We start from the raw sequence: 22,816 nt of genomic DNA, 5'->3' as shown, positions 1-22,816 counted from the left end.
CAGGCTCGCACTTGCTCCTTCCTCCATGCGACTGTCCCTCCAACATGTGACCTGTTCCTCACTCTTGTCACGTGTCTCCATATACATAGTATCCTATGGTGTTCTTATTTGTTCTTATTCCTCCTGGGCAACATTCTTTCAAAGAGGCCACAGATCCTATAGGTTTGCACAGAATATGAGCAAATTGTCCTCTAAGTCCAAATACAACAAGATAGTGAGAGATACCTGGGAGATCCTGGCCTGCATGATTCTTCAATCTTCAGTTCAGGGAACCAGATATCAACATGGTATTTTGAGCTTTGGGGACATTGATACTCAGGCAAATATTGGTCTAGCAGCCCAGGCATGTCCAGCCTTTCCCAGGGAAGCCATGAATGTGGCCCAAAACATTTGTAGATGACAATATCACGTCAAATTGTCAAAAGCTTGGATCCCCCCCAGTATCCACTCAGTCTTGAGGTGAAAATATCAGACATCTCCCAGCTGGGGTTTGGGGTCTTCTTGTCTTTGGAGAGGGATTAGATATTTTACAATCCATTCCCAGGAGCTAGCAAGGTTGAGGGGAGGGGCTTGGCGGAGGCATGAAGGCAGTAACTTCAGAATGAAGTCACAGTGATTGATAGCCCTGGCCTATCAAATGGCATGAATAGATAACAGCAAATCTGTCACCAGTGCCCCATGGGTGAGTCAGAGTCATAAGTTACCTTACTTTCTCAGGATAAGAATGGTGAATGTGTACGGTAAGATCTCATCAAGAGGATTGCTGGAATTGGGACTCAAAGGCCTGGTTGGAGACCCACTCATGAACTTCATACTTGACGGTGTCATTTTGTTAGTCCCGACCCTGCTGTCCCCATTTCTCCTCCTGCATCACTTTCTCCCTGTGCATTGTCATTTCCCCTGTCACTGCCTGGGAACACAGCTTTCCTCTGTTCCGTCTCCACAATGGCTCACAGACATCTCACAGGGACTATCTAACCAACAGAATCCCCTTCTCAGGAATAAGCCCCCAGGAGCGATGTCCACCCTTGAGATTTTCCCAGAAACCAAGCTGATTGTCCAGAGGGTAGATGCCCTGCTTAAGTTAAGCCGTGAGCCAGTTTCTCCAACATAATTTATAAAATGCGGGGCTACAGAAACTGGGGTAAAATCACATTGTAAAAGCCCAGGAGACCCCATCATTTAATGTCTGATGCCGCTCCATTCACTGCATGGTACCCGGAGTCATATGATCATTCCCTGACTGAGTGGCCAGAGTTCGACTCTACTGGCTGCAGCCAACACATTCAGCCATTTTCTCCACATCTCCATTCCAGGCTACCTAGAGATTCTCATTGGGTTTTACTAATCTCTGAGCTGCATTTTCCTAGGCCAGTGTATGCTAAAAGGGTCAGACTCAAGGCTGCTTTGAACCTGAGCTGTAACTGCTCACCTGTAGGAGCATAAAACTCAGTATTGAGAAGTAAAGACACCTTTCCAAGTGCCTGGGAAGACAGGGTCTCCCACTGTAAGCTTTGCAGGGCAGACCCCATGGATCAGAGAAGTAAGGAATCTTGTCTGATGAGGTAAATGGCCTGTAAAAGAAGAAGACAAAAATCAGACTCAAGTAGGCCTTAAACAGGGTCCCTGAGACTGGAGGAAAGGTCGTGACAGTTCAATCTGCTCACACTCAACTTGGCACACTGTGGACCTCAGTGGCATGTGGTTTGAGATAAGGGATAGTAGTACCAACTTGTGGGATTCTCTTCCGTCTGCTATGAATATGTTTTATTGCCATTGGTTATTAAAGAAGCTATCTCAGCTGATGGCTTAGTAAAGTAAATCCAGGTGGGAAATCCAAACAGAGATATATAAAGAAAGTAGGCGAAGTCAAGGAGACGCCATGTAGTTGCCAAAGGAAAAAGATGCCAGCCACCAGCCAGAGCCTTAACTGTAGGCCACAGCCTCATGGCAATACATAGACTAATATAAATGGGTTAATTTAAGATGTGAGAGTTAGCTAGAAATATGCCTAAGCTATTGGCCAAACAGTTTTGTAATTAATATAGTTTCTGTGTGATTATTCGGGTCTGGGTGGCCAGGAAACGAACGAGCAGTCTCCACCTACACCAACTAGTATGTTTCCAAGAAGCAACTTACTGGTTATACCATTATCTATTCAAATTGTGAATCTAATTAGCTTTAATATCCTTTTTGCAACAAAAACTAATATGAAAACACAGACACAGTGAAAGGAAACACATTTGTTTAATTAGCTGGTGAAAACAACATTCTCCACTCCGCCCCAGCTTCTGAACCCCTTCACTAGGTAGCCAGAGCTTTCTGGACAAGGCCCTTTGCTCTGATAAGGAAGGAGAGTGAGATCCCTGCAGCCATGCCCTTTACTCTAGGACATGAGAGGGTGTGGCACTATCACAGGGGTGGATGGGTCACTGGGAGGCATCTAGTACAGCTGCCTTGTTGATGTGATTTTATCTAGCCACCATCCATCGATCATATCTATCTACCTAAGTTATCTATCTATCTACTATCTATCTATCTATCTATCTATCTATCTATCTATCATCTATCTAATTATCATCTATGTATCATCTACCCATCTATCATCTATCTATCTATCTATCTATCTATCTATCTATCTATCTATCTATCTATCTAATTATTGTCTATGTATTATCTATCTGTCTGTCTGTTTATCTATCTAATTATCATCTATGTATCATCTATCTGTCAATCATCATTGTCTTTGTGAGCTATCTAAATCTATTGTTTATTTATCTATCACCTATCTTGCTATCATCTATCTTTATGATGGTAGTATATATGTGCACGCTCACACACACACACACACACACACATACACACATCCCAAGTCACACCTTATTTGCTCTTTTGTGACTGGCATATCTGTTTTAGAATAAAGCCTCCCATATTCTGGGTGATAGTGTATCATTAGCATTCCCTTCCCTCCTTGGGCACTTGGTTTTTCCGGTCACCTGCAGATGGGCATTCTGATTCCTCTGTCTTCAGTCATTATAAATGATGCTGTAAGTAGGGACAGAAAGACAGCTCAGTGTTTAAGAGCACTGGCTCCTCTTTCAGAAGACCTGAGTTCAGTACCCAGCACAAACGACCTGGGTTTGGTTCCCAGTACATATGTCAAACAGCTCACAAACACCTGTAACTCCAGTGCCAGGAGAACCCAACACCTCCAACCTCTGCAGACACCTGTTCTTACCTGAACATACCTGCCACACAGACCAATATACAATATATAAATATAAATTATTTATTTATATAAAGTTATATAAAATATAAAAATATTTAAATAAAATATAATCTTATTTAAAATTATATATCTTAAATAATTTTAAAAGGTCAAGTTAAAATGGCACTAGGATAGTGGTTTGCAAGTTTATCATTTTTAGCTATAATGTTTTATTGTACAGATAACTATGATCAATGTTGGAAATTTTAAAAATTGATATGTATTTGAAAGCAAATAAAAATAATTCTCAACTCTTCTTTGAGAGATAGTCACTATGAATATTCAGTAATTATCCTTCCAAACATTCTCTCTGTAGGCTCTGTTTTCCTCTTGGATCTACACAGATGTAGCTGTTCTTTAAAGAAGCCGGAGCTACACTCTGTGTTAGCTTATACACTACTTTGTAACTTACTTTATCACATGTGACCTCCTGTCTTTCTCTCAGATAGACACATAGACAGGCAGACAGACATCTAGTTACAGATGCTGCCAACATGGTTTTAAGACTTCATTTCAATAAACCCTGTGACTGTGACACACCGCCATGGTTTTCCAGTGTCACTGGATATTCAGGTCGTTTCCAGTACTTTGTGCTGAAGCACACTGGCTGCTGAGTTTCCAAGGATCTTCCTCAGTTGTCTCGTAGGTAACTTTGCTAGGCAGGGTAATGGAGGACTTCCTCCATTTCCTTGTTTTACAAACACTGAAATTGTGGCCCAAAGAAAGTAAGTAACTTGGCCAAACGTCTACAGGCAAAATTTGGTAATTGACAAGGTAGCCTAAGCGGTGTGGGAAAGATTACAAAGTATTTTATGAGGAGCTAAAATCGTTCATATCTTACTGGCCAGAGCCACGTACTCTTTGCGCTTTTTCCTCCTAAGCCCTGGCTCCAGTCTTTCATGAGTCCCACACTGAGTCCCTCTGAAACTCCACAGCGTCTTGGGTTCATCTGATCTATCTATTCCAGCAGTGCTGAGGGTTTCGGGGCTTACACAGGCTGCCTCTATCAGGGACAGCTCTGGGTAGAGCTTCCTGGATGGTGCATTCATACTAGGACAGGATGAACAAACTTCGATTTGGGTTTCTAAGATGTCAGGTATACTTATAGTGTTGTGGTATATTTGCTCAGGAAGTAATTGCTAAAATAAGAAGAAAAAAATGGAGAAATAAGGCAGGCAGCCAGTGGGAGGAGGATGGAAGATCTGGAAATCCAGATCTGTTTCGATGACTTCCTAGTTTTGTCTGACCTTCAGCTTACCCCACCCTTCCCCAAGTTTGGGTAAACTGACCTTCTTCCCAACAGCCCACCAAGCTAAGGGAGCCTGGGAGTGGGTTCTTCTGCTCCATCTTCATCAGGCCATGGACGAGGGCTGGGTGAATTGTGGGGCTCAGTGCATCTGTCATTTAGACAGATGCACTGTGATAAATTAGGGTGTTAATGCACTGAAGACAAAGTACTAATGCAGTGTGATGTCACTTTATGGAGGTAAAACTGTGACTGTGGAAAAAAGGGAGCGGCAAGAATTGTTCTGAATGTGAGCATCACTGGGAAGGGAGACGGGCTAATGGAGCCTGTTGCTGGCTTGGATGGCGTAGCTGCTCTTTGGGTTACACTGCCCAGAGTCCAAACAATGGCTGTCCCAGCAGTCTAGGGTCTGCCTCTGTCATTGCCCTGGAGAGTATCCTGGTCACCAGCTCAATGGCCCCTTCACTAAATCATAAATTTCTTGGAGGCAAAGACCAGTTTCTCCCAGCTTTGTGTCCTCCTGCCCGCTGACACTATGACAAGACACGATCCTTGCTCCCTTGGCCTTTGCTGAATAAGTAAGGCATCCTAATTAAATCCGTTCACTCAGTAAATAATAGGCTCGACTCAATTACACAATGGCTTGAACCCAAAGCTGAATGTGATTTCCCACAGGAAGGTTCAAAGAGTCTCACACATTCAGAAGATGAGGAAAAGATCAGATCACACAAGGGATTTATGGGCCCTTTAAGAAGGGGATATCGTCTAAGTCGGGTCCTGGAGGGTGGATGGGATGTCATTTGGTAATGAATCTAAGCATAATTGATATAGAGATTGAAGACAAGTAACTTGGGGCCGGAGAATGCACAGGATCACCTGTACATGGAAACAAATGGGGCAGAAAGTTTGAAGTTGAGGATCATTTACTGTTATCCGTCATATACCACATGATGAGATCATCAGGCCCCAAAGCTTAGCTCCAAACCCGGGGACACATGGATGGCTCTGGTTAAAAACCTCTGGACCACAAAACAAAACAGTATGAATATGAGAAAAAGCACCCATGAAAAGGAAGACAGGAGTAAGAGAGAGAGAGACAAAAGAGGTGACAGTGAGAGTAAACAGAATGAACTGCACATGCGTGCACACATGCACGCACACATGCATGCACACATGCACGCATGCACACATGCACGCATGACATCAAAGAACACCAAGCCCTTACCCATAAACCAACTGGTAATTACATAGTCTCCTCTTTCTTAATAGAGCGCCTGAGAGTGGCTCCCTGCAGTGGGCACCACTTAAGCCTAACCTAGGACTTCTGGGGGCTGGCAATGTACATTACAAAATGGACATTAATACACCACACTACAGTTCCAATTAAAAGTGTTTTTTGAAGCTGGCTGATGGTTACCTGGGATACAGTTTCCCTTAAGGACAAAGCTATAATTACTAGCCAGGCTTTCAGAGACCTAATTAATCCATAATACTGAAATATAGTTTAATATTGACTTAGTATTATTCGTATTGACTCCTGGGATGAGTGAAATAACAAAGGAAAAGGAAAAGAGAAGGAGAAAGGGGGACAGGACGGGGAGTTCGTCCCTGGAACTACATCCCCCAGCAGCATTGCCTTTTGTCTCTCAGGCTCTCACAGTGAACTTGAGCCTGGTTTGTGCTCACTGCACTTCTCAGTTCCCACCTCTGTTCAACCTAGCTCCTGAGTCTCCACTCCAGGGTCCCAGGGCCTCCCTGCTCCAACTTGGTAACAGTTTGGAGATTGAAACCTCCTAGCCTATGGGAAGCTTTGTAAGCAAGAAAGTAAACAATTTTCAACAGCTCCAGGAAGTCCCTGAAACTGACCAGATTTGCTAGGCCCCTCTCTGCAAGAGTCAACAGTAAAAACTGAGATCCCCCGAAGATGGAAGGAAGTTGGGCTGCAAAGAAATCTCTGGACCCTGATGAGCATGTCCACCGCCCGCCGTGGCAACTCGTAAGCGGGCAAAGCCGGCCCCCTGGCCCCAGGGCCGCTGCCGGGGCAACAAGCGGCAGCGAAAGGTCGACTCTGCTGGGGAGAGAGGCAAATCCAAGGGTGGCGGCAAGATGAATGAAGAAATTTCCAGTGATTCTGAGACTGAGAGTTTGGCTCCAAGGAAAACAGAGGAAGAAGAGGAGGAGGAGCTTGAGGAGACTGCGCAGGAGAAGAAGCTACATTTGGCCAAACTCTACCTTGAACAGTTTAGGCAGCAAGAGGAGGAGAAGGCTGAAGCTCGTGAATTTGAGGAGGATCAGGTGGCGGGATGTTTAAAAGAAGACGTGCTCAGAGAGGCAGGTTACAGAAATCGGTGGCAAAGGAGATCCAGGCCCCGGCACCCACCAACATTCGAGTTTTACGGGGCCACTAGCTCTCCATCACGTGCTTGGTTATCACTCCCGACGACCTGGCCATCTTCTCCGCCACCAAAGACTGCACCATCATTAACTTAATGTAAAGACTGGGCGGAAACTGCATGTAATTCCTCGAGCCAAGAAGGGTACCCAGGGGCAGCCTTTAGGCCACAGCAGCCACATCCTCTGCATGGCCATCTCCTCTGATGGCTTCTGGTGACCGAAGCAAACTCATTCTAATCTGGGAGGCCCAGAGCTGCCAGCACCTGTACACACCTTCACGGGACACCGGGACGCTGAGTCGGAACTGGCCTTCTGAAGAGGTACCCACCAGCTCTACAGCACTTCCCACGACCGCTCGGTGAAGGTGTGGAACGCAGCCGAGAACTCCTATGTGGAGACCCTCTTTGGGCACCAGGATGCTGTGGCCGCATTGGATGCCCTGAGCCGAGAGTGCTGTTTGACCACTGGGGGCGTGTGTGGAAGATCCCAGAGGAATCCCAGCTTGTCTTCTATGGCCACCAGGGCTCCATTGACTGTATCCATCTGATCAATGAGGAGCACATGGTGTCCGGTGCAGATGATGGCTCCGTGGCCTTGTGGGGCCTCTCCAAGAAACGGCCGCTTGCCCTCCAGCGGGAAGCTCACGGACTGCATGGGGAGCCAGGCCTGGAGCAACCCTACTGGGTATCATCGGTGGCGGCCCTGCTGAATACAGACCTTGTGGCCACAGGCTCCCACAATGCCTGTGTGCGGCTTTGGCAGTGTGGAGAGGGCTTCCGACAGCTTGACCCTCTTTGTGACATCCCCCTGGTTGGTTTTATCAACAACCTTAAGTTCTCCAGTGCTGGGGACTTCTTGGTGGCTGGAGTGGGCCAGGAGCACAGGCTTGGCCAGGAGCACAGGCTTGGTGGAGGATCAAAGAGGCTCGGAATTCAGTCTGCATCATCCCTCTGCGCAGAGTCCCTGCGGCCCCTGTTGCTGGCTCCTGACACTCGTCCTTATTTAAGTGCTTTCTAGACCCTGCCCCCCTTTTTGTATTAAAGCCTCCTATTTTAGAAAAAAAAAAAAGAAAAGAAATCTCTGAAGGGGGCCAACAGGCCAAGGGGATTGAGACCAGACCAGCTGCCTGGAAAAAGCAGAAATGGACTGACCTGCCTGGGAGATGTTTAGGTCAACTGAGTCACTTGGAAGGGATATTCTCCAGCTGCTGAGCCTATGCAGGCTGTGTGGTATGCTCCAGGTTCCCAGCTTTGTGAGCTATCAGCCATGTTGGTGTGGGCTTTGGTGAGATGAGCTGCCTTTGAATCTTTTCTTTTCTTTCTTTCTTTTTTTTTTTTTCTTCGTTTTTTGAGACAGGGTTTCTCTGTGGTTTTGGAGCCTGTCCTGGAACTAGCTCTTGTAGACCAGGCTGGTCTCGAACTCACAGAGATTCGCCTGCCTCTGCCTCCCAAGTGCTGGGATTAAAGGCGTGCACCACCATATTCTTGTTTTAAAACCAATAAAACTCATTGGTTCACCAAACTGGACTTGAGTGCTAACCGTACTTTTTCTGCGGTGGCCTTTCTATCTGGGGTAAGTAGATATGTGTGCTGTGTTTCCCCAGGAAAAATTTTATCACACAATGTGCTTTTAATGTCTCTACTGGCCACCAGCCCAGCCCAACAGTCAAGTTCCCTTGTTCCTCTTCCTTGACCTCTGGGGTACTTCTCATGGCCAACCCCGCCTTCCTTCTGGAAGCAGTATCTTCTCTGGCCTCTGTGGTTGGCTATGCTTGCAAATGTGAATCTGTGCATTTTCCTGTGTATTTCCCCCTAGGGTGCATGACTCTGCAGTTCTTCTCACCATAAAGAGGAGTCTATTCTCTTGCACTTGACTTTAGTGATTGCATTGTGACTTGCTTTGGTCTACAGATTCCCTACTGTGACGTAACCAATGGCTTAGAAGTGCTACATAATTGTGCTTAATATCTTGTATTCCTGATCACCAAGAGGAAAATCCAACTGGTTTGATAGATGTATGCAGTGGGTCAGGATTGCATGAGTTGATGCAACTCTCACAGATGAGCTGATTCTTAACTGAACTGCAATGCTAAGCAAATAAATGCTTATTGTTTTATCTCCAAAGTTTGTGGACTGTTTGTTACGTATGTACAACTGACTATTACACCTTCTAGGAATCATGCTACCCTGGTTTGTTTTCTGTTGCTATGATAAACATTATTACCAAATGCAGTTTGGTGAAGAGAGAGTTTATTTGGCTTACACTTCTGTGTCACAGTCCTGAGGGAACTCAGGAAAGAAACCTGGAGTCAAGACCTGAAGCAGAAGCCATGAAGAAATTCTGCTGGCTCACTCTTTCCTGGCCTCCCCAGCTACCTTTCTTATGCAGCCCAGTCCTACCAGCCCAGGGATGAGACTGCCAACTATGGTCAGGACCCTTCCAAATCAATCATTAATCGAGAAAATGCCCCTACAGGCATGCCCACAGGCCAGTCTGATGGAGACAGTTCCTGGGTGGTGACTCCATCTCCTGAGATCTGCTTAGGATTGTGCCAAGTTGACAGAAACCAATCAGCACTCACACTTAGATCCTCTTTCACAGGCTGCTTGTCTAAGCATCCTTTCTCATCACCATCATGTCCCCCAAGGCCTCTAAATCCCGAGCCATCTTGGGGCTCTCGCCTTCTGGTCACCTTATTCAGTGAGTTCAACTAAAACCATGACTTTAAACTCTTCACCAGTGACTCCTAAACTTACAAGCTGATGTCACACCTGAACCCCACATCCGCATAGACAAGTGTCTTCCCAGTGTCTCTACTTGCCTCTGTTAGGGGTAGGAGGGTAAGGGGAGGGAGGCAGTGGAGTAGGGCTGTGTTCCAGATAGAAGTAAAGGGTCAGCAGCCACACGCTACATGCTCCCGTAGACCTTTGGAGCATTGGCCCAGTAGGAATCAATGTGAGCAGGTCAGCCCTTCTGCTGGAGTACACTATAATGAAGAGGGGTGAGCATGGAACCCCAGGCCTGCTCGGCTCTGGGCAAGAGAGGGCCCCACTCCCAAGGCTACCCTACAGGATTGCTTTCCTGGTAATTGTCTCTCAGCTAGCCTGTTGCCCTCAGCTCCCCGTCCTCTGTGCAAAGGCCGGTACAGTTTGCAAGACAAAGGCTCGTCACTATTCAGCTTGGGGTTCAGCGTACTAATGCTAATGCATAGTATTCTACTTATCACCCCCTCCCGGACGAGGATGAAATAGAACTTGCCAGTTACTCCCCTCATATTGAGGAACCTAGAGTTCAGAATTGAACTCCATCTAGAACTCCTGGGGGTGGGGTTGTGAGACCAGAAAAGATTCCATTTTGGTGCTGGAACCTGTGGGACTCCAAACTTCACCCCCACCCCTGAGAAAAGCCAGGGGTCGTTAGTCCCCTTCTATGGTAAGTATTAGCTAATGGGAAAAACCCAAGTCACACAAAACTACTGGGAAGATGCTGACCACCTAACCTCCTATGGTTGAGTAACAAGGGACCAATCAGGTAAGTTTCCAAGCAGCCCCTGAGGTTAGCAAAGGCTCAGCAGATGTCCCGAGGATGTGACTAGGGATAGCTACTATGGATGAACAAACCCCCCAGGCAATGACAGCCTGTCAGAGAATAACAGCTAAGCTTTACCTAACCTTTAGCCAATCATGATATAGGATAAGTAATTCTGTATTTTGAGTCTGTAACCTTGTGACTGCTTTGTGGTTTTTGTCTTTATAAACCCCTTACTATAGTAGGCGGGTCCATCTCCCTTCATCTGTTGCGGCAGACTGTGAGTCAAAGGACCCATGCTAGCCCGTACTTAATAAATGAAACCTTGCTTTTGCATTCAGAAGTGTGTGGCTCCGTGGTGGTCTTCTCGGGGGTGTCAGGACTTAGGCACACAACACTCTGTTTCTGATCTGCCGTGGCTAAGGCTCCGTATTTCCTGACAACTCACTATACAGGAGCAACTGCCTCAGGTATCTTTCAGGATGTGTGTGTGTGTGGTGTGTTGAGGTGTCTAGATGCATAATAGCCCATGTGCCACATATGTGGAATACTATGACTATGTGGTCTGGGTGTCTGTTTCTATACCAGTGTGGCATAGCTGTGGCTCTCTGCACATGTTGAAATGTGGGGTGTAAGTGGGAGCCGATGTGTGTGCTCTGTGTGTTCAAATGTGTGTTGGGGCAGAGGGACAAGCGTGAGGTGGTTGTTCAGGTGCTCACACCAGCTCTGTGACGTTTTGAATGAGCAAATCATTTGCAATTGGTCAGGTGTGATGAGGAGGCAACTGCTAGGAGAGGAAGGAGGAGAAACGAAGGAAAATTAATGATGCAAATAAGTTGCCTTATGTGGTTGTTTGTTTTGCTCATTTGTGCATTGTTTGGTTCTTAAGAGTGCTGAAAAATAAAGCCCAAGTGCAGAACCAGGCCCAATTAGTTGCTCAGTAAGTGTGTTCTGATGATGACAAATGGCCGTGATTCTCCCTTGCACCTCCCCATGCCTGGAGTGCCCTAGCCTATTCAGACTTCAGCCTTAGCCTCCACACAAGAGGCACCCTGCAGGCAGGCCCCCTGGGTCTTTTCCTCTCTGGACACTGCCTTTCACAGCTGTTGAGGTGCTAGCTTCCAGCAGGCCCTCACTGAGTGCTTCTGATTGGAAGAGGTCAGGATGTTCCATGAAGTCACATGTATAATCATGTTCACCCTTACACCTTCACCAGGTCCCAAGAGCACCGCCTCCTCTTCAGTAGACCTCAGGCTTACACCTGAGAATTGACGGGCCATGTGGTGATGCTGCCCTGTGGTTGCAGCCCTCAGGCCAGAGGCAGGAGCTTGGCCACAGGTTAGAGACCAACTTGGCCTGCATAATGAGTTCCCGAAGAGCCAAGGCTTAAATAATGAGACCCTGTCTCAAATAGATAAAACGTCTATCTGTTGGGGGTGGTGATGAGGGAGGGCTTGAATCCCACTACCATAATACCCAGGGGTTCCTGACATACATACCTTGGACAAAACAGTCCTCGGCTGACTGTCTCTGGACCCCTCATTCCTCCTCAGTTTGCCCTGCATATCCTCACCCCTCAGCAGGTGAGTCTTCACTCCCAGAACCGAAGGATCTCTGGGGTTAGGCTCCTGGCACCAGGTACTTTCTTATTCACCTTTAAACAGGCTCGAATAGCCCTTGACACACATCGAAGGTTCAAAAACCACACGCCGGGAAGAAATAAAGGAGTACGTGCCGAAAGAACATACACCTTAAACAACATGTAAAGCCTCTCTCCTGAGAGCAGGACTCTCTTTGCCTGAAAGGCACTGAGGCCCTGTTGGAAGTTCATGGACCAGGAGTTCATCACAGGACCCCAGGCCACAGGCGCTCCTCCCCTTCCTCTCTACCAGGTGCTAATTGATCTATCTCACCAGCTGATATGCTTGAGCAAGCTGGGACTTCTCGTTTGCATTTCAGATATGATGGAGATTATTAATTACACAGCTGTAGTGCTCCATCACTGTCTTTGGGAAAGGGTTGTCAGCCCCCAGGATGTTAGATGCTCCAGGAAAGTGTAGTTATTCATTATGACTGCATCCCCTGGAACCCTTCTCCCTGGAATCATCACACCTGTTTGGTGCCCCTGCAGAGATCTTTGTTCTGCTTTTGCAGGCAGCTGCTCAGCAGGGTCTCCCACCCTGCCAGGTGTCCTCCCCTCCCTCCACCCCCATGGTTCAGTCAACATCAAAGGCAAATCCCCAAAGCCTCTCAGGGGAGGGTCTTGCCAGATCAGTAAGAAGTAAAGCCTACAGCTGCCTGGGTCTGGGCTTGAGATTCTCACCCACTTTCCCCGTGGTCGCAGCCCCCACCCCAGCTCTGTGTGCTTGCTGGGCCCAGCCTCAGGGCTTTCTCCTCAGACCACCCTCCTATCCTACCCACCCACTTCTACATCTGACAGCAGCACTTCTGGTGGCCTCTGGCTTCCCTTGTGTCCCTCCAGCTCTTCCTGGTACTTGCTGGCTGTGGGTTCCTGCATCTCTTACCCGGTCTTACACATCCCTTTAACCAGGTTGCGCAGTGGTACTTATCAGGGTTTTGTGATGCTGTAACAGGCCATGAACCTACATCAGTTACTTTTCTTGTTGTTATGACAAATACCGGATGAGCAGCAGCTTAAGGGGGAGCAGGGTGTCGTGTCTTTCAGCCCCTCATAGTGGTGAGACATGGTAGCATTGCATCCAGAGTCAGGAGCCCATCATAGTGGTGAGACATGGTAGCATTGCCTCCAGAGTCAGGAGCCCCTCACAGTGGTGAGACATGGTAGCATTGCATCCAGAGTCAGGAGCCCATTGTAGTGGTGAGACGTGGTAGCTTTGCCTCCACAGTGAGGAAACAGAAAGAAACGAATGCTGATGCTCACTCGGCTCATGTTCTCTTTAGGACACAGTCATGGAACGGTACCACTCATGTTTAGGGTGATTCTTTTCATCTTAATTAGCCCAGTCTAGAAGCTTCCTCACAGACCTGTCCAGAGTTTTGTTTCCTAGGTGATTCTAGATCCTGTCAGGTTGACCACAGTAGCCATCACAGGGTCTGAGCTGCAGGCATTTACCGTCTCTGTTCCAGAAGTCAAAGTTGTCCCCTGTGTGTGCATGTCTGCCTCCAAATTTGATCTGTCTAGTCACTAGTGGTGTTGGACTTTCCCACTGTAACAAATGCTCAAGGAAAACTATTCCTAAAGGAGGGAAGATGAACTTTGGCTCGTGGTGTCTGTGGTTTTAGTCTGTAGCCAGATGGCTCTGACATTGGACCTAAGATGAGGAAGAACATCGTGGTAGCAGGGTGTGGGTGAGGAAGCTTCTCATCTCATGTAGAGAAAGAAGGGGAAAGGCCCTTGACTGACACGCTCCTGGGGACTACCTGACTTCCCGCAATCTGACGTCTTCTGTAATTCTAGTTCCTCCCCCTCCTGACAGCTTATTCAGACTATGAAATTATCAATGGATCAATCAGTTGATGGAGGCAGAATCCTCATGATCTAATCTCTTCTCCCAAAGACCCACCTCTGATCATAGAGACCAAGTCTTCAATGCATGAGCCTTGGGGGACACTTTATACACAGACCATGACACGAGCCATATTGGATTAGGTCCATCCTATCTGTATCTAACAGCACCTATAACCACCAAGGCCAAATCCAGCCACATCCAGAGACCCTGGGGTTAGGCGTTCAGCATGCAGCTGCTAAGGGGACACTATTCAGACCTTAACTATAGCTGCCGCAGTAATGGCGCCAAGTCCAAATTCCTATGACATGCAAGGCTTTCACTAATCTGGGCCAGATCCATGTTTCCAGAGTGTTCTTTTCCTCCTTTTCCCTGCATGCACGTGTGGGGTACTCTTTCAAGTAGAGGGGACAGTCAGGAGGGAGAGTGATATTTCACCTAGAAGATGGTCCTTTGGGCAAGTTTGTAGGGAATTATCTTGATTGTGTTTACTGAGGCAAGGAGACCTCCTTGTGCCCATTGTGTGTGGTACCATTCCCTGGGAGGGATCCTGGACTCTATAAATGGAGAAAAGCAACAGAGACAGAATAATCCCTGGAGTTCGCTGACCATGCAGTCTAGCTGGATTGGTGATTTCCAATTTTGACCCTATCTCAAAATTAAAATGGAGGGCAATTGTAGAAGACAACCCAAAATCAACCTCTGGCCTCCACATGCTGATGTACATATATGTAAAAGTGCACACAAAATGTTTGCAAACAGCCCCAAGATCAACCAAGATGCAGATGCATTGACATTTAGGAAATTCTCTTTATCTCTTCTCTGGGAGGAACCTTGCTCGTCTGTGAGCTGTGAAAACAGACACATCGTCCACGGCGTGCGAGCCAGCTGGCTGGCAGCGTGGCGTCTAGAGAGCTTGGACCTGGGCCAGGCTGTGCTGTCCTGCCCACACCCCTGGCTTGGGGACCTTCAGACACATTGCTTCACTTCTCTGGGCTGTCACGGGGTAATCAGCGCGCCTGCCCCACAAGGAGGCGCGGTGAGAATGGCATGAGAAAAGCCTGTGCAGAAGGCTTTCCATGAGAAAAAGCCTTCACTAAATATTAGTTAATGTTATAAGCTTTCGAGTCAGCCGAGGTGAATAATCCCTGCTCTACTCCATCAGCCATGGCAGAGGAAACAAAGATTTTGTCAGCTGGCGCGCCTGCTTTCAGGACTTGACAGCCCTATGACTTTACAGCTGTGAGTGACCTGAAAGAAACAGGAACCAAGTGGTGTGGGATGGAGATCAGAACAGACAGGGTTAAGAGTTAGAAAAAGGCCTAAAGGTGCTCAAGACCTCAAAAGACTTGGGTGACACCCTTGAGATGCCAAGCCTCAGAGGGCTTAGACCCACCTCCAGGGTCATCAATAGAGCTTTGGAAAAGCAGTCCTCTCCATATTCATACCAGAAAGCAAGGTAGCTCTCAGGCTCCCTGCTGGGCACTTTGCAAACTTTATTTCATGTAAGCGCTCCCACATCCTGGTAAGTCGGGTTATTTATTATTAGTCTTGGGGTGTTACTGATCTGAAAAATGGAAAAGTAAATGTGATGATGAATACATGAATAAAGGACAATGCCATTTTCCTCCTCCTTTCCATCACACAAAGATCGCTTACTTTCCAGAATTAGCAAACCTCTTTCAGAAAGTTGCAGGACAAAATATATATAGTAAAAGCAGATTAAAGCAGTATGACTATTGAACCATTCAGTAAAAAATGAAAATAGCGTTGTTATCTGGAGGCTATCTCCAAAGTCATTGTTATGATGAGTTAAAACCTGCATTCACTCAGAAATTAAAATAACATCCCATGCACAGCAATTTCTAGAGGCACAGTCAATGGTCTTCATAGCACCTGTTATTCTAAACTTCAGTTGGCTGTGGTGGGTGTTTTACAGTGAGAAGATCCGATCTAACTGTCCTGCTTCACAGAGAAAAAGTCATAAAAGGGAACGAATGATTGAGAAACTTCTTTTTATGTTAACGAGGCTCCCAAGTCTTTAGCACTGTCAGTATTTGTAGGCACATCTAAGACACTCCCTGGGAGGACTTGCAGTCCCCAGTTTGAGGCCCCTCAGCAGACTTCCTCTCCTTAGGACACAGCTGTTTATGGACTTCTTTCTAGTTCATCCAAGCAGCAGCAGCTACATTTCAAACTCAAGTCTAAAGCCAACAATAAACTTCGTTTAAATAAAACACCCACTGTGATCTTGAGAAATACATGGTTCTATTTTCTGAAAATTGATCTAAATTTACCTAGCTGTTGAATGAACTTTTCTGGGGGAGACATGAACAAAGTGTACTCAGCCCAAATGGGGCGTCAGTGACAGGCCAAAGTAATGATTCCACCAAGAGAGTAACTTGGTGAGCCGATGAGTTTGCTGGGCTTACATGGGTGAGGTGTTACTTAGAGGAGCATGAATAACCCCAGAGCAGTGGCAACACCTGTAGGCAGGCGTTTCTTTTCTGCCCACCAGTTCCCAAATAACCAACACAGAGACTTAATATGAATCATGAATGCTTGGTCAATAACTCAGCCTTGTTAGTAGTTAACTCTTACATTTTAAATTAACCTATGTTCCTTATCTGTGCTTTGCCATGTGGCTTGGTCCCTTTTCTCAGCATGGCATACCTCTCTCTGCATCTGCTTGTGACTCTTCTGGCTCCCCCCTTCTTCTTCCCAGCATCCTCTGTATCTGCTCTCCCACTTATATCTCCTGCCTAGCTACCGGATAGACAGCTGTTTTATTAGAGCAATCATAGGGCACAGTTTCCTGTGGTAGCCGCCCCCCCCAGGAATGGACTTTTGAGGTGTGCTTGAGATGCAAGGACCCTGAGACAGCTGAGCCCTCATCACTTAGCCCTTCTGGGTGTTAAAGCTACAGAAACAATACTTCCAGCTCCCCAGTAAGTGAGAGAAGCTGATGGACAAACAAAATCAAGAGCCTTCTATGTGGCTGAAGATACCAGATCTGGTCTCACCATGTGCACAGCACCTGTAATGGCAGGTGCCTGGTGCCTGAGAGCGGGAAGGCAAGGAGCAGGGAGACAGCAGGGAGGAAGGGAGAGCAGGCTGAGGGAAGAAAAGGAACCTCGAGAATAAAGGATCCAAGTTGTGAGAAGAGAATTTGTTTTCTTTTCTTTTTTATTGGTGTGTGTGTGCGCGCGTGCGCGCGCATCTGTGTGTGTGTGTGCGCGCGCGCGCGTGCGTGCATAAGTGCCAAAATAAGCATACAAGGTGTGCCTGTGGCAATCAAGTGGGAGAACAGCTTCTGGGAGTTGGTTCTCTCCTTCTCTTGTGGGTCCTGGGAATCAAACTCAGGTTACCAGGCTTTCACAGCGACTCACCTATTTCCACTTACCATTTAAGACTCAAGGGAGAAAGGAACCCACTAATGCTAAAGCATCATGCATCAGCAAAAGAGATCAGGTTTGGGGTCTTCACCTGACAAAGATCATGTGCTTCAGTTGGTTCACGGGTGTAAGTAGATTGTTCTTCAGGACTGTCAGCTCCCCAGTAATGATTCGGGAACTTCTTATTAATTATGAATGGTTGTCCTATAGCTCAGGCTTGTTTCTAGCTAGCTCTTATAACTTAAATTAACCCATTTCTTTTCATCTGTGAGCTGCCACATGACTCGTGGCTTATTACCTCCTACATATCATGCTTGTTCTCCATCTCTTGGCATCTCCCTTCTTCCCAGTGTCCTCTCTGCTCCCCAAATCCTGCCTAGCTATTGGCCGTTCAGCTTTTAGTTAAACCAAGCCAAGTGACACATCTACGCATCTCCTCCCAACCCCTTCCTCCATATACACATCCAAGCATGGCATTTAATCACCCTGTTGCCCATAGCAGGGGCACAGTGCTCTGGCTAGGTGTGGCTCCACTCTGACTCCTCCTTGCCACAAGCTGCCTCAGAGACACCTCTAGATGTTGCTTTCTACTGAAACTGAGCAGGAAACAAAATCAGAGGTGGTGATGACGGGCCACCAGCAGCCAGAGGTATGGTGGAAGCCATGTTCTCACGATGATCTTTCTTCACCCTGGGGCCATGTGCCATAAAGCCTTCACACTGGAGACGCTTGCATCGGAGCTGAATTTTGCCTCCTTAAGAAGCCTCTGGAATGTGTTTGGGGCCATCGGGTGATTAGAGTGTGAAGAGGCCCTTCTCTTCCTGTTGACCAGCTGGCATCCCTGTTATTTAGGTTTCTGTTGCATGACTGGGCCTCCGAGGCAATGGGAGGAGGACCGCTCTCACAGATTTGCAGGGGCTCCGGAATGTCACCGTCCAGGTGCGCCTGGAAGATTAGCTGAAATGAGCGGTTGGCAAATTACAGCCTGCAGGCCGATGCAGCTCTCCACCTGTCTCTCTGTGTGCAGTAAACTGCCATTCGCCTTTGTACTTCTAGGGGATTGTGAGACAGACAAGCCTGCGCTAGGGAGAGATCCATGAGCACGCAGCCTAAAATATTTAGCCTCCAGCCTTTTCCACAGCACGTCTTTCAGTCTTTGGTAGATAGTCTCTGTGGATCAGAGACTGTCCCAAGTTTGGCTATCGGAAAAAAATAAAGGATTAAAAACCCAGAATCTCTATTGAGAACAAAGGTCTGTCCCTGTTGAGGGGGAAACCCCCACACAGGCTCAGGGCTTGGCCCACAGCCCAACCCTGCCTGCTTACCAGAGGGTATGTTAAGGTCTTGGGGATGGAAGCTTCCATTGATGGAGGTAACCTGAAGGTTGTACACAGTCACTGTCACGTCTGCTTGGCTGATTCTCGTATCCAGGTCCCCTGTCAAATACACTTGTCTGTTGTCAGGTTGCCCTTTTGCTATGGTCTGAGTGTTTCCCCCAGGCCACTGTATCAACGTTTAATAATGCTGTAAGTTATTAATGAGATGGGACGTTACTCTGGGTACTGTGTTCAGACATGAGGCCTTTGCAGGAAGTAGGGTTAGAGGAGTTTCTGATGGTACAGTTTCTGGGATTGGTGGCTTTGTAAGAATAGGGAGAGCAACCAGACAGACAGACAGACAGACACCTGTGTTCTCCTTGACTCCTAATAGACAAACCCTTATTTTTAGGACCCTGCCTGCAAGGAGACCATCACCAGACAGGGCCTCTTTCTTTGCACCTTTAGAACTATGAATTAAATATTTTCTTTATAAGATTAGTCTACTTTGGGTATCTCATTATAGCCATATAAGATGGGCTAATATGCTTCCGTAATATGAGTGAGTCTCATCCAATAGGTGAAAGACCTCACTAGAACAAAGACTAAGCTACCCTGAGAAAGAGGGGACCTTGCCAGTTGGCTGCCTTAAAACTCTGTAGTCCAGCTTCTTCCGGGGGCCCATCTTATCGGCCTACTCTACAGACTTTAGACTTTCTAGCAGCTGCTATGATCTTCCGAACCAATTCCTTTATATAAATTCCTGGTCTTTCCAGTGTCCTATTGACTCTGTTTCTCTGGGGAGCCTTGATTATCACCAAGGGCTGGGACTATATGCAGATCTTTTGTTCTGTTTCCTTTTGTTTTGTTGTTTATCGAAACACCTGGCTGCCTTGGACCAGGCTGTAGACCAGGCTGGCCTCAAACCCAGAGGTCTGTCTGCCTCTGCCTCCCAGGTGCTGGCATTAAAGGCGTGCGCCACCTCTGCCTGACTGCAGATCTCCCCACTCTCTGTCTGGCTGGGAGACCAGGAGGGACTTGTCCCCGTGACTCTGTTTTGTCAGCTTTTCCTCAGGCTTCCCCTAGGTGTGGAGCGTCATACAGGAGAGCAACTCCCAGGCCCACAGTGCTTCTTCTCCACTGACTTACAAATCTCCACATTTCCAAAGCCCTTGTGGACTGCTTGGGCAAGGTCCTACCTGAGGCCCAGATGGACAGCAGGGTCTCCAGCTTTGGTCACTGTGGTGCTTCCCACACGGGGTGGGGGATGGGAAATCCCTGGAGGCAGAGGCCTTAGCCTGCCAGTATCCTACCTAGTTAGGGTCCCTGGGCAGCTGATATAGTGTAGAGGAGAAATAGAAGTTGCTCATGACAGGAGAGTCGCTGCACAGTGTTCTTGTTCCACCCCTGGGTAGGTCAGGGAAGCGAGTAGAGCAGGGTGGAGAAATGACAGTGACCACGGCCCTGGCCATACCATCAGTATGGTCTGAGACCCTGGCGGAGTGGGCTAGGACTCAACCCTTCTCTTTTTGCCTATGTGCTTACCCTAGCTGGCCTTGACTTGCTTGTCTGTGAAATGGAGACACACTGACCAGTATGAACTTGGATTTGGACTGTAGCAATGCTGAGAAGAGGTTGTGCACTAGAAACAATAGCAGCCAAGGGTCTGTTTTCTGGGCCCTGATCCAACAGCTACAGCTGTGTAGCACACTGTCATCCTGTGTCTCTCGGCCTTGGCCTGTGCCTCCCCGACAGAGACAAGGTCATACTTGGGAATCTCCAGGGCATCTGTCTGTGCATGCACCCCCAGATGAGACTCTGAAATACCACAGCAGGGGTGGAGGGCAAATTTGAGTTTTTAAAAGAGTTTCCTATACAGGCCTGTCATGTACATTTCCCTCAAGGCTCAGTTCTCCCTTTCCCCCAAAGGAAGGCAAAGAGATTCAAAAGTCTAGAAGTTTCTATCAGCTTTAACCAGAGCTTTGACTGTACCCAGAGAGCGTGCATTACGCGGTCCTGAGCAGTAAATGTCATGCCAAGCACAGGCCTTCCTCCCTAAGTGACATCACGTCCATTTCTCACACACAGACTCCTGATAAAAGGCTGAATGCCCATCTGGAGCCGGCCACTGCTGGAGAGTCCTGTGGTGCGGCAAATGGCTTCTAAAGGTCCCTTCCAGACCCGAGAGTTAACGAAGTGCATCTTTCCCGAAGCTGTTCTGCAAAGTGAGAGCAACTTCCAGTAGGAGGTAAAAAAACTCCCTGGAAGACATTAACCTTTCTAGATTGTGTGGGGTGCGGAGGAAGCAGCTTGGAAAGAGGCCAAAGTCAAATTGGGAGCCCAGTGAGCTTTGGAGTAAGCTGGGAGCTCACATTCCAAGACAGACACCTTAGCTGGGCTGTATTTTTTCTCCTTGTCACTTTTCTCCTTGTAACAAAATATCTAGCAAAAGTCAGTTAAGGAAGGGTGTAAATTGAGACTGCTCTTTCACTTCCCGGCTGCCCAGACTCAAATAATCACACAGAAACTATAGAATTGCAATACTGCTTGATCAATAGCTTGGGTGTATTCCTAGCTAGTTCTTATAACTTAAATTAACCCATTTATAGCCATCAGAGAAATACAAATCAAAACAACTCTGAGATTTCATCTTACACCTGTCAGAATGACCAAGATCAAAAACACTGATGATAACTTATGCTGGAGAGGTTGTGGGGTAAAAGGAACACTCCTGCATTGATGGTGGGAGTGCAAGCTGGTACAACCCCTCTGGATGTCAGTGTGGCGATTTCTCAGAAAATTAGGAAACAACCTACCTCAAGACCCAGCAATACCACTTTTGGGTATATACCCAAAGGATGCTCAATCTTTGTTCATAGCAGCATTGTTTGTCATAGCCAGAGCCTGGAAACAACATAAATGCCCCTCAACCGAAGAATGGATAAGGAAAATGTGGTACATGTACCACAACAACACTTGTAAAGGAAAAGGTTTAGCTGGGGCTGGCTTACAGGTCAAAGGATTAGTCTATTATCATCATGGCAGGTGGCATGTAAGTCAGCACAGTGCTGGAGAAGGAGTTGAGAGTTCTACATCTTGACCTGCAGACAGCAGAAGGGATCTTTGTCCTGCACTGGGCATAGCTTGAACATAAGAGACCTCAAAGCCTGCCCCCCACAGTGACACACTTCCTCCATCAGGCCACATCTACTCCAACAAGGCCACACTTCCAAATTGTGCCACTTCCTACGAGGGATTTTTCTCTTTCAAATTACCATATTCCACTCCCTGACCCCCATAGACTTGTTGTACCATAATGCAAAATACATTCAGTCCAACTTCAAAAGTCCCCGTAGTCTATAACAGTCTTAAACTTATTTAAAAGTCTGAAGTTCAATGTCTCTTCTGAGATTCAAGCAATCTGTCAACTGTAATTCCCTATGAAATCGAAATCAAAAAATAGATCACATACTTCCAATATATCAATGGCACAGGATATACATTACCATTCCAAAATGGAGGAAAGGGAGGAAATGCTGGACCAAAACAAGACAGAAAACCAACCATCTGGGCAAACGCCAAACTCTGCATCTCCATGTCTGATGTCAAAATGCTCCTCAGATTTCCAACTCTGTTCAGCCATGTTGACTGCAAAACGTTTCTTTCTCTTGGGCTGGTTCTATCCCTGTTATCAGCTCTCCTTGGCAGGTATCCCATGGCTCTGGCATCTTCAACATCTTGAGTTCTCCAAAGCAACCCAGGCTTCGCCTTCACAGCTTCACACAATGTCCCCTCTAGGCCTCCATGCAAGAACAACACCTGACACATGTGTGACCTGAGTAGCTTAGTCATAGAGGAAGACTCCACAATGCTTTCCTTCTATCCTCGACTCTAAAGCCAGAACCACACGACCAAAGCTGCCAAATTCTGCTGCTTGCTGGGGCTGGAACATGGCCCCTCCTTCAATTACATCTTCACCAGTTTTCTGTTTTCCATGATTTCTTTCCCTGCCTAAACTTGGCTGTCCTGGAACTTACTCTGTAGCCTGGACTGGCCTCAAACTCAGAGATCCACCTGCCTCTGCCTCTGAAGTGCTAGGATTAAAGATGTGCACCAATACACCAGGTTCTGAGTTTTTCTTTAATCTCGTTTCACAAGTTGGAAGCTTAGCTGGGTGGGAT

At 47.2% G+C, this 22,816-nt stretch overlaps 1 pseudogene; it reads left to right on the top strand.

The window, feature by feature from the left end:
- The first annotated feature begins 1,018 nt into the window (after window positions 1-1,018).
- On the top strand, window positions 1,019-7,897 carry LOC130874507 (U3 small nucleolar RNA-interacting protein 2-like; annotated as a pseudogene).
- Window positions 7,898-22,816: the final 14,919 nt, after the last annotated feature.

The sequence above is a fragment of the Chionomys nivalis genome, chromosome 5, assembly GCF_950005125.1.
Source record: "Chionomys nivalis chromosome 5, mChiNiv1.1, whole genome shotgun sequence".
In the NCBI taxonomy this organism is placed as follows: domain Eukaryota; kingdom Metazoa; phylum Chordata; class Mammalia; order Rodentia; family Cricetidae; genus Chionomys; species Chionomys nivalis.
This window is presented reverse-complemented; position numbering and strand designations above follow the sequence as displayed.